This window comes from Cynocephalus volans, chromosome 8 (assembly GCF_027409185.1).
Source record: "Cynocephalus volans isolate mCynVol1 chromosome 8, mCynVol1.pri, whole genome shotgun sequence".
Taxonomy (NCBI): Eukaryota; Metazoa; Chordata; class Mammalia; order Dermoptera; family Cynocephalidae; genus Cynocephalus; species Cynocephalus volans.
This window is the reverse complement of record NC_084467.1, coordinates 67,515,296-67,530,380: the sequence shown is the minus strand read 5'-3', so window position 1 is coordinate 67,530,380 and position 15,085 is coordinate 67,515,296. Positions and strand designations below refer to the sequence as shown.

At 39.2% G+C, this 15,085-nt stretch overlaps 1 protein-coding gene across 6 annotated transcripts in view; it reads left to right on the top strand.

The window, feature by feature from the left end:
- Positions 1–4,508: 4,508 nt before the first annotated feature.
- USP33 (ubiquitin specific peptidase 33) overlaps positions 4,509–15,085 on the top strand; it is a 54,958-nt gene continuing 44,381 nt past the window's right edge. For 3 of the 6 annotated variants that reach the window (XM_063103610.1, XM_063103609.1, XM_063103611.1), the window contains exon 1: positions 4,606–4,682. The gene's annotated coding sequence lies outside the window, so the exon portion shown is untranslated. Of the gene's footprint in view, positions 4,683–15,085 lie in introns of all 6 variants that reach the window. The other 3 variants (XM_063103613.1, XM_063103612.1, XM_063103615.1) reach the window with 2 other exon arrangements.

Here is a 15,085-nt window from a genome sequence, read left to right as displayed (position 1 = left end):
AGTAATTCTCAACCATGGCGACTTTGCCTTCTAGAAGACATTTGGTAATGTTTGGAGACATTTTTATCATCATTGGTAGGAAGTGCTACTGGTGTATACTGGGTACAGGCCAAAGATGCTGCTAAACATGCTACAATGCACAGAAACCCCCCTCCACACAAAAAATTATCAGCCCAAAACATCACTAATGTCATTTTTGAGAAACCCTGAGTTACAGTAACCTGAACCATTACTGTAAGAATGAATGTATGGTAACAGATTGTTAGCAGAGGCCCCAAATGTCAATGCCAAATGCTTTCACATCCAAATTAAGGTACCACTATGGGAGTGGGGTAATAGGTGCTTTCCCCTTACGTCAAGCCAAGTCTGAGGAACTTCAAGAGGACCATTTGGAAAAGATGACATGTGTCCATTGGAATCCCAGAGAGATGAGACCTGATAATGGATTTTTACTTGAAAAGTTCTAAGGCGAGAGGCTGAGGCCACCTCTGCGCAGAAGATGCACATGGGGAAGAGCCCACACTTCTGTGCGAGATCCATTATGCTTTTTGTGGTCCAAGTGAGAACCCCGTGTAAGAAAGTTAGACTGGGTCATCTTGAGAATGGCTGTCCAACAGGACTGCCAGCATGGGTGAGATGACTCCAATCTAGGGATGTATCCTTGGAAACCAGGACACTGAGGTGTATGTCATAAATGGCCCCAGAAGACAGATTGCTGTGGGCTGGCCAGTTAGCTCAGTTGGTTAGAGTGCGGTGCTGAAAACACCAAGGTCAAAGGTTTGGATCCCCATCCTGGCCAGCCACCAAAAAAATAAAAAATAAGCTACACCGACAAGCTAAGAGACTGTAGGTGACAGTTCTCCAGTGACGCACATATAGAAGTACTCCATGAGAGAAAGGATCAGCTTCAGACCTCAGCTAAACCCGGAGAGCACTGACATATGGCTAAAACTATCCCAATTCAGGAAGATCCTTCCTGTTCTTGTGTTCTCCAACCCTGGAGGGGTCCACAATGAGAAGCTAGCCAGCCAACGGGAAGGTAGAACAAGGTGGAGCGAATGACAGAATTTTTGAACTGTATGAGTCTGGGATTTTTAACATTGCATTGGACAGGAATTTTTTAATACCGGGAGAAAAGATCGTTTGTCTATTGGGGTACTTTTTAACTGCGTGAGAGTGACTAGAAAAGCTAAAGGCTTTACTTAAGATTTTTTGTCTAGGAGTAGAGAGGGCTTCTCAGAGATTTTCAAGGATGATAATAGGAAAGAATAAAGTTGGTTTCTGCTTGTCCCTGCCAGCTGCAGCTTGTTTATCAAAGTAAGAAAAACATGACTGGCCGGTTATTCAGTTGGTTAGAGCACAACCTTATCCCATCAAAGTCGCAGGTTCAGATCCCCATACCGGCCAGCTGAAAAAACAAAAAAACACAACAACAAAAAAAGGAAAACAGTTTAATTGGGTTTCTGGCGCTTATAACCAAAAACATATTATAAAGCCTCAGGTTAAGTCAGGGTTTTTCTGAAACAAACAAACAAAAATCAGGGTTTCTCAACAGTGGCCCTAATGATGTTTCGGACTCTCCTGTTACATCAATGCAAAGATATGTGACTAATTCCTTCTTCCACCAGTCCTCCTCAGGGATGTTGCCAAATATCAACACCGGGAGCTAAACAAACCCCAGTTGGAAACCAACAAATACTTGAGTCCTAATGCTAGGCTTTGGGAATATTGTAAACAAGACAAATAGTCACTGCTCTCATTGAGCCTAAATTCAGAGGAGACAGGCAAAAAATTAAATTTACGGGCCGACCCCGTGGCTCACTCGGGAGAGTGCGGCGCTGGGAGCGCAGCAGCGCTCCCGCCGCAGGTTCGGATCCTATATAGGGATGGCCAGTTCGCTCACTGACTGAGCTGCGGTCACAAAAAAAGGACAAAAAAAAAAAAATTTAAATTTACAAAAATTCTTGAAATAATTGATAATTACAGTAAATTTTCTGAAGAAAACAGACAGAATGCTGAAATGGGAAATAATGGGGTGAAGAGCGCTACATTAAACCAGGAATATCTAGCTAGGAGTTAGCCAGGTGAATGAGGGATGAGTGTTGAGAGTATCTGTAAAAGTGTATCTGACTGAGAGTCACAGCATTTGCAATATACATGAGTATCAAAGTGTATGTTTTATGCACTGCTATTTTTACTTGCCATTACTCAGTTGGAAAAATAAGATGTTTGTTTTGATATGACTGTTCAATTGCCTTCCTTCCTCCCTCCTTCTAGCTCTCCTTTTCTCTTCCTTCCTTTCTTTCTTCCCTTCATTTTTTCTTTTTCAGCCCTGCATTAGGAGAGCCTTTAGTACCTGGCCTGAAGTACAATTCCAGGTCATATGATTCACATTATATTCTCTACAAATGGCATCTCTAGAATTCCACTCCAAAATCAGCATGACTCAGCTGGGTGTCTGCACTATAGAACGTATAATCTCTTCTTTCGGAGGTGGATTGATTGATTGATTTTCCAATGACAGTGCCCTTTCTTATGATCCATCAAGAGATATTGCTTGAAGAAAAGTAAAGGGTTAAGGATTCTGGATTGAGGAACAAAAGGATAAAAGTAAATACCCAAGGGTGTGAGAGGGGTGGGAATCTATGGAAGTTAAAAGTGGGAGAGGTATTGCATTGTGTCAGAGTGCATTTGCTTAGTGACAACTGGTCCACTATCATCTAAGCATGAGTCACACCTGCTTTGAACAGCCATATCATTTGCCTTCCCTGTACTGACAGTGTCCCAGAACCCCTCTAAGCCCAAAGAGGAACTTGGTTACCAAGCAGGATGGTTGAGGGGACTTTGGGGATTAATTGAATTTGCTAGAACACTGTTTAAGGACAGAATATCTCTGATACATTTTCAATGCAGGAATTTCTAGAGTAGTGACTTTTGCTTGTTTGGTTGCCTGTCATATTGATTTGTGGAAATACACATATATATGAGCCCTTTATCAGTTACACGTATTTCATATATCTTCTATTTGCTGGCTTGACTTGTCATCTCTTAATGATCTCTTGATGCAGAAATCAGTTTTTCTAGGTAACAAATAATTTTTGGCAGCAAAATTACTCAGCAATGGCAACATTTCTAAACCCCATTTTTCAATATGATCTCAACATTGCACAGGCCTCTTAAATGCATTTACTTTCTTACTCATTTAAAAAGTGCCACTTTTAGGGCTGGCCCATGGCTCACTTGGGAGAGTGTGGTGCTGACAACACCAAGTCAAGGGTTAAGATCCCCTTACTGGTCATCTTTTTTTTAAAAAAAAGGTCACTTTTACTTTAAAGCCATAGGTTAAATGTATACATTAAAAAATTTTTTGTTAGATAGCCTGCTGCTGACAGTCGCTTGTCATCAAAAAAAAGGTCAGAACATTTAGACCACTGGTCTTTTTTCTTTCTCTTTTTGTCTTTTTTTCAAGTAAACCTATACAACTCTCATTTAAGCCAGAGAGTTCTTCAGTACTTTGCCACAAGACATCAGGGAACGAATGATTTTTATAATCATTCCCTTATCTTTTTGCAGAAGAGTATAAATATTTAAAACATTTATATGGTTGATTTTTAAAAAATAAAAATTAATCACATTGCTGACATCCTGTAGCATGTAAACTGCAATATTTTGAAATAGGCTGAAAATAAAAGGAGGAATGGCAGGACCATGGGTACTACCCACATTGTGAAACTTCTATTGTTAAACCCAGGAGAGGTGATCATATGTGGTATAAACTGAGGCCTCAGTGTCAATCTCTACATAGAATGTTGTATCATGATTAATTTCTTCTATTTTTACCATAAAAATAAATATAAGTAGAAGCTCCTCTAATTTGTATTTTCTACTTGCTCATGATGGAGATTGAGCATTTTGCACAACATTGGGGTATGTGCTCCTATTTTGGAGACCAATGCTCTAGGCAGTAAGGTTTCAATAAATATTTGATTTGATCTTTTTGATTTTGTCCTAGAGGAAAATGCTAGAGATAAATTTCTTCTTTACATATGTGGAAAAGAGAAACACAATTGCTTCCAGAAAATCTAGGTCCTAAGAAGTTGGGAGAACAAAGAGAAGAGGGAATACAGTGCTTAATTAAGATAAGTTAAGTCTGATATTTGTTTACACAGGGTCGGAAACCTGAAGCCCTTCAGTGGCCAGCCTTAATGCAGATTCTGTAATGCATCGAGACAAAACCTTACAATGGTGGTAGTGCGACTGTACAAAAGGGGAAGAATAAATGTAAAGATGAAAAAAGACCTAAGCCTTAAACTGCTGCACGGACGTGGTCTCTGTACAGCCAACTGCATTTGGGGTCCGAGTCGCGACGCCAGACCTAGGTCCCCGCGGCCCCGCCCCGGGAAGGACTCTCCTCGCGGCCCCGCCCCTGCCCCCTCCCCGCCCGCCCACGACGCCCGAGACGCCTGCGGCCGCCGCGAAGACGCCGGAAGGAGCCGCGGCCGCTGCGGGAAGTGGCCAGTTCGGTAGGCGGGAACCCGGCGGGCAGCGCTGCGGAGCCGTTTCCCGGCCTCTGGACGCGACGCCGCGCCTCTCCGAGGCCAGGGGAGGAAAAGAGTTTGCAGAGGTGCGGCCGCAGGCCACCGTTGGCCGCGCTGGCTGGGCCCGCGGAGAAGGCCGTGGAGGTGAACGCGGCGGCGCTGGGAGGGGCACGGGGCCGGAGGGCGCCTCGCCCGCCGCCGGGGCCGGTCTCGGTTCTGGCTCCCGCGCGCCGGGGGCCGTGGACGCTGCAGCGGCCTCCTTTTCTTGGTCTGGGGTGGTGGTGGGCGCGCTGTCGGGAATAAGGCCTCGGCCTTTCAGTGCTCTGCGTTGCAGAGGTAACCTGGTGGTCGCCCCGCCAGGGGTCGGTGGAGGATGCGAACCGGTCGATGATTTGAGGAAGGGTCCCCAGGGGGCGCTTCCCTAGGAAACGGGGGGCGGGAGGGGCGAGGTGACATCGGGAGAGGGGCTCAGCTCCCTGCCTTGGTTTCCCCACTCCGGCTTGCCAGCTGCTTTCGGTGGGCGCGGACGACTGGAAGTCTCTCAACGCGACGGCTCCTGCGTTATGGTTTCGCTTTGCGGCGCAGTTAGGGTGGTCGGACCCATTTGTGCGGCCCCGTTATTCATTGTTATGAACCGGAAAACCAAACTATCATCGTCCCTGGAATTTTTCTTCGACTGATGTTTGATCCTGAGTGTTTCATAGGTTATTCCTTACCGTCTGTCCATTTGTAGCTTTTGTTTGCGGCAAATTTCTGTAGTGCTTGGTTTCCCAGACCTTTAGTCATAAATACAAAACGCTCTTCATTTGAATATTTGCAGTGTGCAAGTTGAGCTGCTGGATGATGAGATTTTTCTAGGTATTTTGCACTTAAGTATTTGTAGGATTTACATTCTCATATAATAAGTATTAGGCCTGGAAACTTGAGCTAGTGGGTGAAATCCTGGCAGGAACATAGATTTTAAACTGAGGATGAATTCTATCACAGGGATTTCTAGACTTCTTGATGAATGGATATGTGGGATTATAGAATTTTTTAATTAGATTTTTTTTCTCTAAGAAAATCCTGTTACAAAAGGTAATGAAGCCGTCTGCTGTAGTTTGAATGTCCCCCCAAAATTCATATTGAAGCTTGATCTCCATTGTAACAGTGTTAAGAGGGTGGGAAATCCAACTGTGGTATTTGAAAGGCAGGGCCTTGGGGAGGTGATTGGATTGTTAGGCCTCTGCCCTCATGAATGGATTCATCCGTTCATGGATTAATGGGTTAACGGATAAATGGGTTGTTATGGGAGTGGAACTGGTGGCTTTATAAGGAGAGCAAGTGAGCTCTTTTTACCAAGCTCAGCCCTTTTGCTATGTGACTCCCTGTACCCCATTAAGAAGGCCCTTACCAGATGCACCCCATAACCTTGGATTCTCAGTCTCCAAAACTGTAAGAAATAAATTTCATTTCTTTATAAATTATCTAGTCTTAGGTATTTTGTTATAAGCAATAGGAAAAGGACTATTTTCGTATACTACTAATATAAAAGGGGAAAAATAGGAATCTTATTGAAAGACAATGCTAATTTTAAGAAAAAATAGTAGTAATAGTTACACTATGCTAAGAGCTTTTTGTTATTTCATTTACTTTGGCAAGATTGGAAAAAAAGGGATGGTGCAAAAAATATTTCTGGAATACAATATTTGACCCGCTATGTGCAAGAGGGATAGTCTAAGATAGCTTCTTATTTTTGATCTGATTTATTGCCAACTTTCACTTTTTTCTGTCTTTTTTAAAGCTCTATAAAGCCTATCAATAAGCCAGTCTTTTTACATAACTGTAGTTTAATGCCATTAGATTGTAGTAAATAGGTGTTTTTAAGTATTTGAAGTTAGAGTTACAAAGATAATTCTTACGTTCCTGTATTGCTCTTAGAATTTTCAATGACCTTTCACTTACACAATCTTATTTGTGGCTCATGCCAATCTTGAGTTAGGAATGCTAAGATATAAAGTCTTTCCCTGTGACAGAAGAATTTCAAGTTATGTAAGGATCAGAATTTCCTTAAAACCTGAAACATTGCCAAAGTAGCCTTTGGTATAAACTGTAGTTTAGATTAAGATTAGAGCACTGTGAATTATAATGTATGACCTACAGTGGACTCTTAAGAAAATGAAGTACATAAAATACTGAAAGGTTTTTGATGAGAAATGTGAAATGTAGTCATTTTTTAAAAGGAAAGGAATAAGTACGGCTCTATTTCTTTAGTGTAGTTTAAAACATTTAAAAAGTGTGCATGTGATTGCAGGAGTTTTTTTTTTTTTTTTTTTTTTTTGGCAGCTGGCTGGTAGAGGGATCTGAACCCTTGACCTTGGTTTTACTATATTGTGCTCTAACCAACTGAGCTAACTGTCCAGTACCAAAGAGATTTAGGAGAATGGGAGACCTGTCAGTGTCACACAGCTCACAGGTGGCAGAACTGGGATTTGAACTGAGATCTGCTGCCCATTGTGTGCACTATGACTTACACCACAGCTGCCTCCTGCAGGAGCATTTTGATAAGTAGAAAAGCTCCAGAGAGTCTAAGATGAGTACAGTTGGTTTTAACTTCTATAAAAAGGTGCATGAATTATGTACAATATAGTACATATATAAATGAGAAGTAGTGCTTAAGAAACAACATGTATATCAGAATAAATGTTGCTTTCAAATGTTACCTTGGAAGGCTAAGTAGGGCAATATTTTGAGTCTATGGGGCAAGGCCCTTTGGAAGATAAAAAGAATGAAACATGGTTTCTGCCCTCAAAGAACTTGTAGTCAATTAGGATGATTTTTTTTTTTTTTTACACAACTACAGTAAATGCCTTATGAGTATTATATAATTTCTTTAGGCATTTAGGTGAGGGAGACATTAGTTGTGATTGGGGCTTGGTATTTGAGATGAATGAGCTTTGAAAGGTTTTCACCACACAAATATTGGAGGACATGTCTAGTATGAACAGAGTTCTTGGAAAAAGGTACAAGTTATATTTGAGAAAGGGTCAGTAGAACAATTTAGCTGATAATTCATAGTTCACATAAGTTAGTAATGGGAGGTGAAGAAGACAACTTATGGAAAACTTCACTGAAGGTGTTTGATTAGAAGAGGTATGTAATCTACATGAATGCAGAATGAGCTGTAATTGGGAGATTGAGAATAGAAGACTATTTGGTTAGCTTTAGGTTAAGCTAGAACTTGACAGCATCATTTATGTGGCCTTTGTGTTTTCTCTAAAGCTCATCTTAAACTCAGACCTTGAGGTAAGGAGTGGGTTCAGGTGAGATACCAGGAAGCAAAAGTGATGGAGCAAGTAGAGTCAGAGAAGGGAAAAAAGCCAGTAATGGATGGGCAACTGTGAGCTTAACCCTGTGAAGATTTTTGTAAAACTGCCTCAGAAGTGTTCTACCAAGTGAAGGGGGGCTGGTTTGCTTTTCTACCTACTCCCAGTCCTCGTTGATTGAGATTGCCCCTGAAATGCTGCCAGCACTTTCCAGTTGCCATGGCTAGGCAAGCTCCTGAGGTACTGGAAAACTTAGTAGAGAAACAGAAGTGGTTGAGGTGGGAAGCTATCTGTGTGCCTAGAAACTGTTCGTACCAGCTACAAGTAAACATTGAGGTGAGCTGAAAGGATATGGAGCCAGGTATCAGCTGTGTCTATTAACAGCCATTCTCATTAGATAATCCATATGTGAAGTAAAAGCCTCAGTTTAGGTGGCAAGCTAGAAGAAACATGAATTGGGAAATGGTGGAAAAAAGTAGAATTTGTTTGGTAACTGACAGAAAGTAAGGAGGGAATCTAAGATGGTACTGAGGTTTGAAAGATAACTCCTGATTGAGAAGGGTTACAAAAGGTACTGACTTTCAAATTAGTTATTGAAGAGAATAAAACAATTGCAGGGTGTTGAGGAGAGTGGCAATAGAATGTAGGTGATCAGTCATTGAAAAAGGAAAGTAATGGGCCGGCCCCGTGGCTCACTCGGGAGAGTGCGGCGCTGGTAGCACCAAGGCCGCAAGTTCGGATCCTATATAGGGATGGCCGGAGAGCTCACTGGCTGAGCATGGTCCGGGTTACAAAAAAAAAAAAAAGGAAAGTAAGGTGGAGATTTGAACAGTGCTGCCACCCCCACTAACTTTTTTAGTGTCTGGCCCATACTTAATTGTAAGTCTTTGTTAAATTAGTCACTGTATACCCAGGGCTTAGCACTGTTCTGAAATACAGTAATGTGGTGAAAATGTGGGACTGAATGTTACATAAAATAATAAGACCAGATAAGACCAGTTCCTACAGTTTTTAACTGTTTATAAAATCCTGAAGGAAGAATTTCTAATATTTTTAGTGGAGTCTTTTTTTTTTTTTTTTTAGTAGAGGCATTATTTAGATGAATAAATTTTAATTTATTTCGTAATTACCAATATTATAGTCTGGTAAACAAATAAAAAAAGATTGACAATTTCTCTTAGACTGGTTCTTATTTGAATATGGTGGTTGCATTTGTTTTTCCATGTTTCTACATGGCCTACATAAGTATTTTTAATGACTGTTCCTTAATGCCAGTGTACTGTTATTTAATTTACATTCCATCTTGCTCAGAAGTGAGTGAAACTTAGGGTGAAAATTTCCATCAGATTGTTTGAGCCTTTGTTAGAACTCTATCATATTCATTAATACATTGATGTTTTCTCTTTCTTTTTTGTATTTGTCACAGTTATTTCAACTAGATAAGACTAGAATTGACCATATTTTGCCATTCATTATTGGACAGATTTTTTTCCTTTTGTAGAAATACCAATTAATATTTACAAATCTCAATTAAAGGGTTTTATTTGGAGTGAGGGTTGCCATATTGGAGCTTTGCTTTGGAATAAGTAATTGTGCCAGTGTTAAGAACAGATTCTACAACAGAAAGATTGCAGGTAGAGAAATCAGTGAGGAGACTGTATAGTTCTCTCAGTAGACTTAAGGCTCTCATTAGACTGTTAAAGGTCAATGAGACATATTTTTAGGGAGAGGGAAATAAAAAGATTTGTACTAAATTTCTTTTTCTTTGTTATGGTTTGAATGAAAATTAAGAATGATTAAGCAAGTATTAATAGGACTGTGTGAAATCTTCAAATCTTCACACAGATTTGAAGGTGTTTGGTAGAATATTTGTTTAAAGACAAGAAACAGTTATTTAAAATGCTCGTCAGATCTCTCTTTGCTGCGTTTACTGCAAGAATGATGACCATTCTCAGCAATCAGACTGTTGACATTCCAGAAAATGTTGACATTGCTCTGAAGGGATACATAGTTACAGTGAAGTGCCACCAGAGGAACCCTGTGGAGGGACTTCAGTCATGTCAGTCTCCTTGGAAAGAAAAAGAAGAGGGTCCGGGTTGACAAATGGTGGGAACGTAGAAAGGAACTGGCTACTGTTCTCATTCTCTGTAATCATGCAGAGAAAGAACATGATCAAAGGTATTAGGCTGGGTTTCCATTACAAGATGAGGTCTATGTATGCTCACTTCCCCATCAACGTCAAAATTTCTTGGATGAAAAATACATCCACAGGGTTCGAATGAGGCCAGGTGTTGCTTGTTCACTCTCAAGTCCAGAAAGATGAGTTAATCCTTGAAGGAAACAACATTGAACTTGTTTCAAATTCTGCTGCTTTGATCCAGCAAGCCACAACAGTTAAAAACAAGAATATCATAGAATTTTTGGATGGTTATCTATGTCTCTGAAAAAGGAACAGTTCAGCAGGCTGATGAATAAGAGCTAAGAGTTGTCCAGCTTCAGAAACAAGCTACAGGATGATTACCAAGAGATGCTTGTAAATTTTAAAGATGGAATAAGAGATCTGTTCATTTGGGGAAAAAATCCTTGTCAGCATATTTCATAGGTTAAAAGTCTCCATGAACACTTACTATGTATCTAGAATGAAATAAATTTTTCTGCTTGTTATCATACGCTTCACTGATAATTCCATTAGTCATTTTTTTTTGGCTTGCTTTTGTTGCGTAGCAATTTTTCTCCGTGATTAATACAGAAAGATAAGCCATAAGCTTATTATTGTATTGCATTTTTGCTATTAAAATAATTCTAAAGAGTAGTATTTAAAAGAGCACTCCTAGACTAGTTTAGTTGTATTGGTGGAACCATAGTCTAGGTTGACTATTGACAAACAAGTCAATTTTTCTATAATTGTAGAATCTTAATTCACCTCTGAGATTTTAGTGCAAAATGCTATCCTTCGAAACATCCAACCTCAGTAACAATTATGAGGAATGTCATCCAACCTGAGTAACAATTTATGAAGAATGTCCTACTTCCCTGAAAGTTCATCTGTATTTGAACCAAGATTATTACCATTGATTGGATTTGCTATTCTTTCTCAGGTTACATAGAAAAAAAGGAATCCCTCTTTAGTCATCATGTTCAAATAATTGGAACACCTGTACCAAGTCCTGAAACTTGCCTTCTGATGTGAAAACATCCATGCCTTCAATTGTTTCTTATAATGCTTAACATTCATTCAGTACTTACTATATCACTGCCTTATAAGCATTTCATGTATGTTACACACACACACATGAGGGTACCTCAAAAAGTTCTTCAAGAAATAGAATTAAAAGATAGTGCAAGTCCTTCCATGAACTTTTTTTTTTTTTTTTTTTTTGTCGTTTTTTCATGACCGGCACTCAGCCAGTGAGTGCACCGGTCAGTCCTATATAGGATCTGAACCCGCGGCGGGAGCGTCGCCGCGCTGCCAGCGCAGCACTCTACCAAGTGCGCCACGGGCTCGGCCCTCTTCCATGAACTTTTTGAAGTACCCTTGTACTTATACATGTATATGTATATATTCCTCCCCTAAACTCCGTGAAGTAGATATTGTAATTATCTCAGTTTTTTAGGTGCAGGAACTGAGGCACAGAAAAGTAACTTACCAGCTTGGTCCCAAACTTGGAGATAGTGGAGCTTGGATTTGAGTACAAAGTAGCCTTGCTCCAGAAACTTTACTCTTTGCAGCAGTGCTGTCTTATAAGATACAGTAGTTTTCAGATTATTTAAGGCTTGTATGGGAGACACTCTTCTGTAGTTTTTAGTATTCTTCTTAAATAAAATATTCCAAATATAATCTACTTAGTTTGTGACTACACTAAGACTTGCTATTTTTATTCTGAAACCTTTTATTCTATTGATAAATTGGGTAAGAATTGCATTGTTTCATACATCTCGTGGGGTCTTGTATTAGTCCATTTGTGTTGCTACAACAGAAATACCTGAGACTGGGTAATTTATAAAGAACAGAGGATTATTTGGCTTACGATTCTGGGACAGCTGCATCTGGCATGGGCCTCAGGCTGCTTTTACTCCTGGTGGAAAACTGCAGGCAGCTGGCAGGTACAAGCAGGCCATATGGCAAGAGGAAGCAAGAGAGAGAGAGGAGGTGCCAGGGTCTTTTAGACAGCCAGCTCTCGTGAGAACTAATAGAGTGAGAACTCACTCATTAATCCCCCACCTAGGGAGAATATTAATCCATTCATGAGGGATCTGCCCCCATGACTCAAACAGCTTCTAACACTGTCATATTGGGGAGCAGATTTCCGCATGAGTTTTGGTGGGACAACACATCCAAACACTATCAGGTTTCAAATCTAAATACCTGAACCCCTTTTTTTGGCCTCACTTTAGATTTTTGAATCCCAATATGGAGTATTACATCCATCCTTATTATATTTCATCTTGTTAATTTTAGCTCATTTTCCTAAATATTTGTTTTTTCTTTAAAAACTTGGGGCTGATTGATTAGCTCAGTTGGTGACAGCTCAGAGTTAGCTCAGAGTGCAGCTTTATAACACCAAGGTCGTGGGTTCGGATGTCTGTACCGGCCAGCCACCAAAAAAAGAAAAAGGTCCCACCTTGTAATACTGTCATAATGGCATTTAAATTTTTTTTTAATAATTATAAGCTTGTATAATTAGATTTCACTAGCCTGCCTTCTGTGTCTTTATCCAGATGTTTGTTAAAGATATTGAACAATTCTGCCACCTGCTAGTAAAGGTGGCATAAAATTTTTCTGTCATGTGAATCTGACTTTCTATGAACAGCTCGACTTTTTGAAATAGACTAGGCAGTGGAATGCAGGCATTTTCTCAATATCAAAATGGTCTCATTAGGTTACCAACCATGTCCTGATGTGTAACCAAAACATTAATAAATAGCACGAGTCCCTGTGTTTTTTCTAATATTAAAAAAGGAATATCTAATCATCTTCTACTACTAGGATGGTAAAGTCAGAATTTTAGCCCTAAAACTTGGAGATTGTACTACTAAAATATGCCCCCCTGCAAAAAGTGATATTTTCAGAAGTGCTTTTGAATCTACTTTAATGCGGATGGCCATTTGAACCCTTAGAACTGTACTTCATAGAGCATGAATGCAGTCATTTCTTTCTGGCAAAATTTTCAGTTGATGTTATTGCTGTACCTTCTTTTTTTGAGAAAACTTCGAATAGTTCAGTTAGGTTAAATGGAGGGAAAAGCTGCCAGATATAAGGTTGCAAAGATAAGAACAAATTGAGGTAAAATTATGGAAAAACTTAATTTCCAGTCAAATATTGAATATTCTTGTGCTCTGTTAGTCATTCCCAACCTGTGAGCCACAGACTTCTAAAGGAATCTAAGTTTTGGGGGATCTACTTCTGTGGACTGGACAAATAGCATTTCCATATGCAGTACTTTATCCTTCCTTGGTTTTGCTTTCCGTGGTTTCAGTTTACCTGTGGTTTCAGTTGCCTGCAGCAACTGCTGCCTAAAAATATTAAATGGAAAATTCCAGAAATAAACAATTCATAAATTTTAAGTTGTGCTCCATTCTGAGTAGGATGATAATCTCCATTCCCACCCTTTGAAACACCTCTGACAGAGTGAATTGTCCCTTTTCCACTGTATTCATGCTGTATATGCTACCCACTCATTAGTAACTTAGTAGCTGGCTATCAGATTGGAAAAACATTATGGTTTCAGGCATCCACTGGTCGTCTTGGAACAGATAATGGGGGGACTGCTGTATATGGGAGGATACATGTAGGTTCTATGCAGATAATAAGCCATTTTATGTAAGGGTCTTGAACATCTGCAGATTTTGGTATGAGGGGAGTGTCCTGGAATCAGTCCTCTGTGGATATGTCCATGTCTTTAGGGATTAAGAAAATAAAATAAAAAGCAAGTGAGATAAGGAGATTAAAGATAAAACTGTATTTAACTGAATTGGAAACAAAACAGAACGAAAATAGTGGAAAGGATAAATAAATCCCAAAGCTGGTTCTTTGAAAAGACCAATGAACTAGATAAACCTCTTGTAGAAGGAAAAAAAAAAAAACGAAGTAAAAATTTACAAGATTTAGGAATGAGGAAACACCATAGACCCCCAAATATAGGATAGATTAATGAAATCTGCAAATCTTGAATATAAATGTAATACTATGACGCCAAAGTTATTTTGAGATGATGTTAGAGCAAAATACAAATGTATAGAATAGACCCAAGAAGTAAAAATTTGACCAATTTCCATGAAAGCATCGAAAAGATGATTGAAGATTTGTTCTTGAAAGAGGTAGCAAATGGTTTCATAGCTGAGATTCACTTAATTTATGAACAAAGCATCGTCATAAAAAAAAGAACCCTTTTCTCCCCTATCCCCTATCAAAGATGCTAAGATAGTGCATTCTGTGAAGCACAGATACTTTTATCTCTGATATAAATGCTACCAAATAGGGCCAATTTCACTTGTCTAGAAATACAAAATCTCAAAATATAGTATTAGCCAATAGAATATAGATACGAAGCAACAGGCTAATAATACATTTTGACCCAAAAGGGTAATAGTATAAAATCTGTTAATATAATAGATTATATCAACAAATGAGGCAAGAAATATAGTAAGCAAAAGTAATTGTGGAGAAAGCACTTGATTAAGGTCAACAAGACCATGAATAATAAAATATCTAAATTAAGAATAGAGGGAAATTATAGCCAATATCCTAAATGTCCAAACCTTTACAGTTAGGAACTTGATGGGATGCCTGTTGTCACCTTTGTATTCAATATTGTCATGGAGGGTCTAGTAATGTATTAAAACAGTAAAATTAAATAATTGGTGTTAATATTGGAAAATAAGAGGTAAAACTCATGTTTTCCAGTATATTAAGAGAATAGCCAAGGAAACTGAAAAGGAATAGTGAGGAAATGTGTCTTACAGTTTTTAAAATATTCTATACATTCTATGTAGTTAGATAATATAATATTGACAGGGACAGATTAGTGGAACAAAATACAGAATTCAGAAATCCATTTTATCTGCAAATTGAATAAAGAATAAGGCAGTATTACAATTCAGGGGATTTAATAAGTGGTGCTGGTACAACTATCTGCCCATCTGAAAGAAAATAAAATTTCTCTAAAAAAAGATATACAAATGGCCATCAAGCACATAAAAAGATGCTCAACATCCCTAATCATTAGGGAAATGCAAATCAAA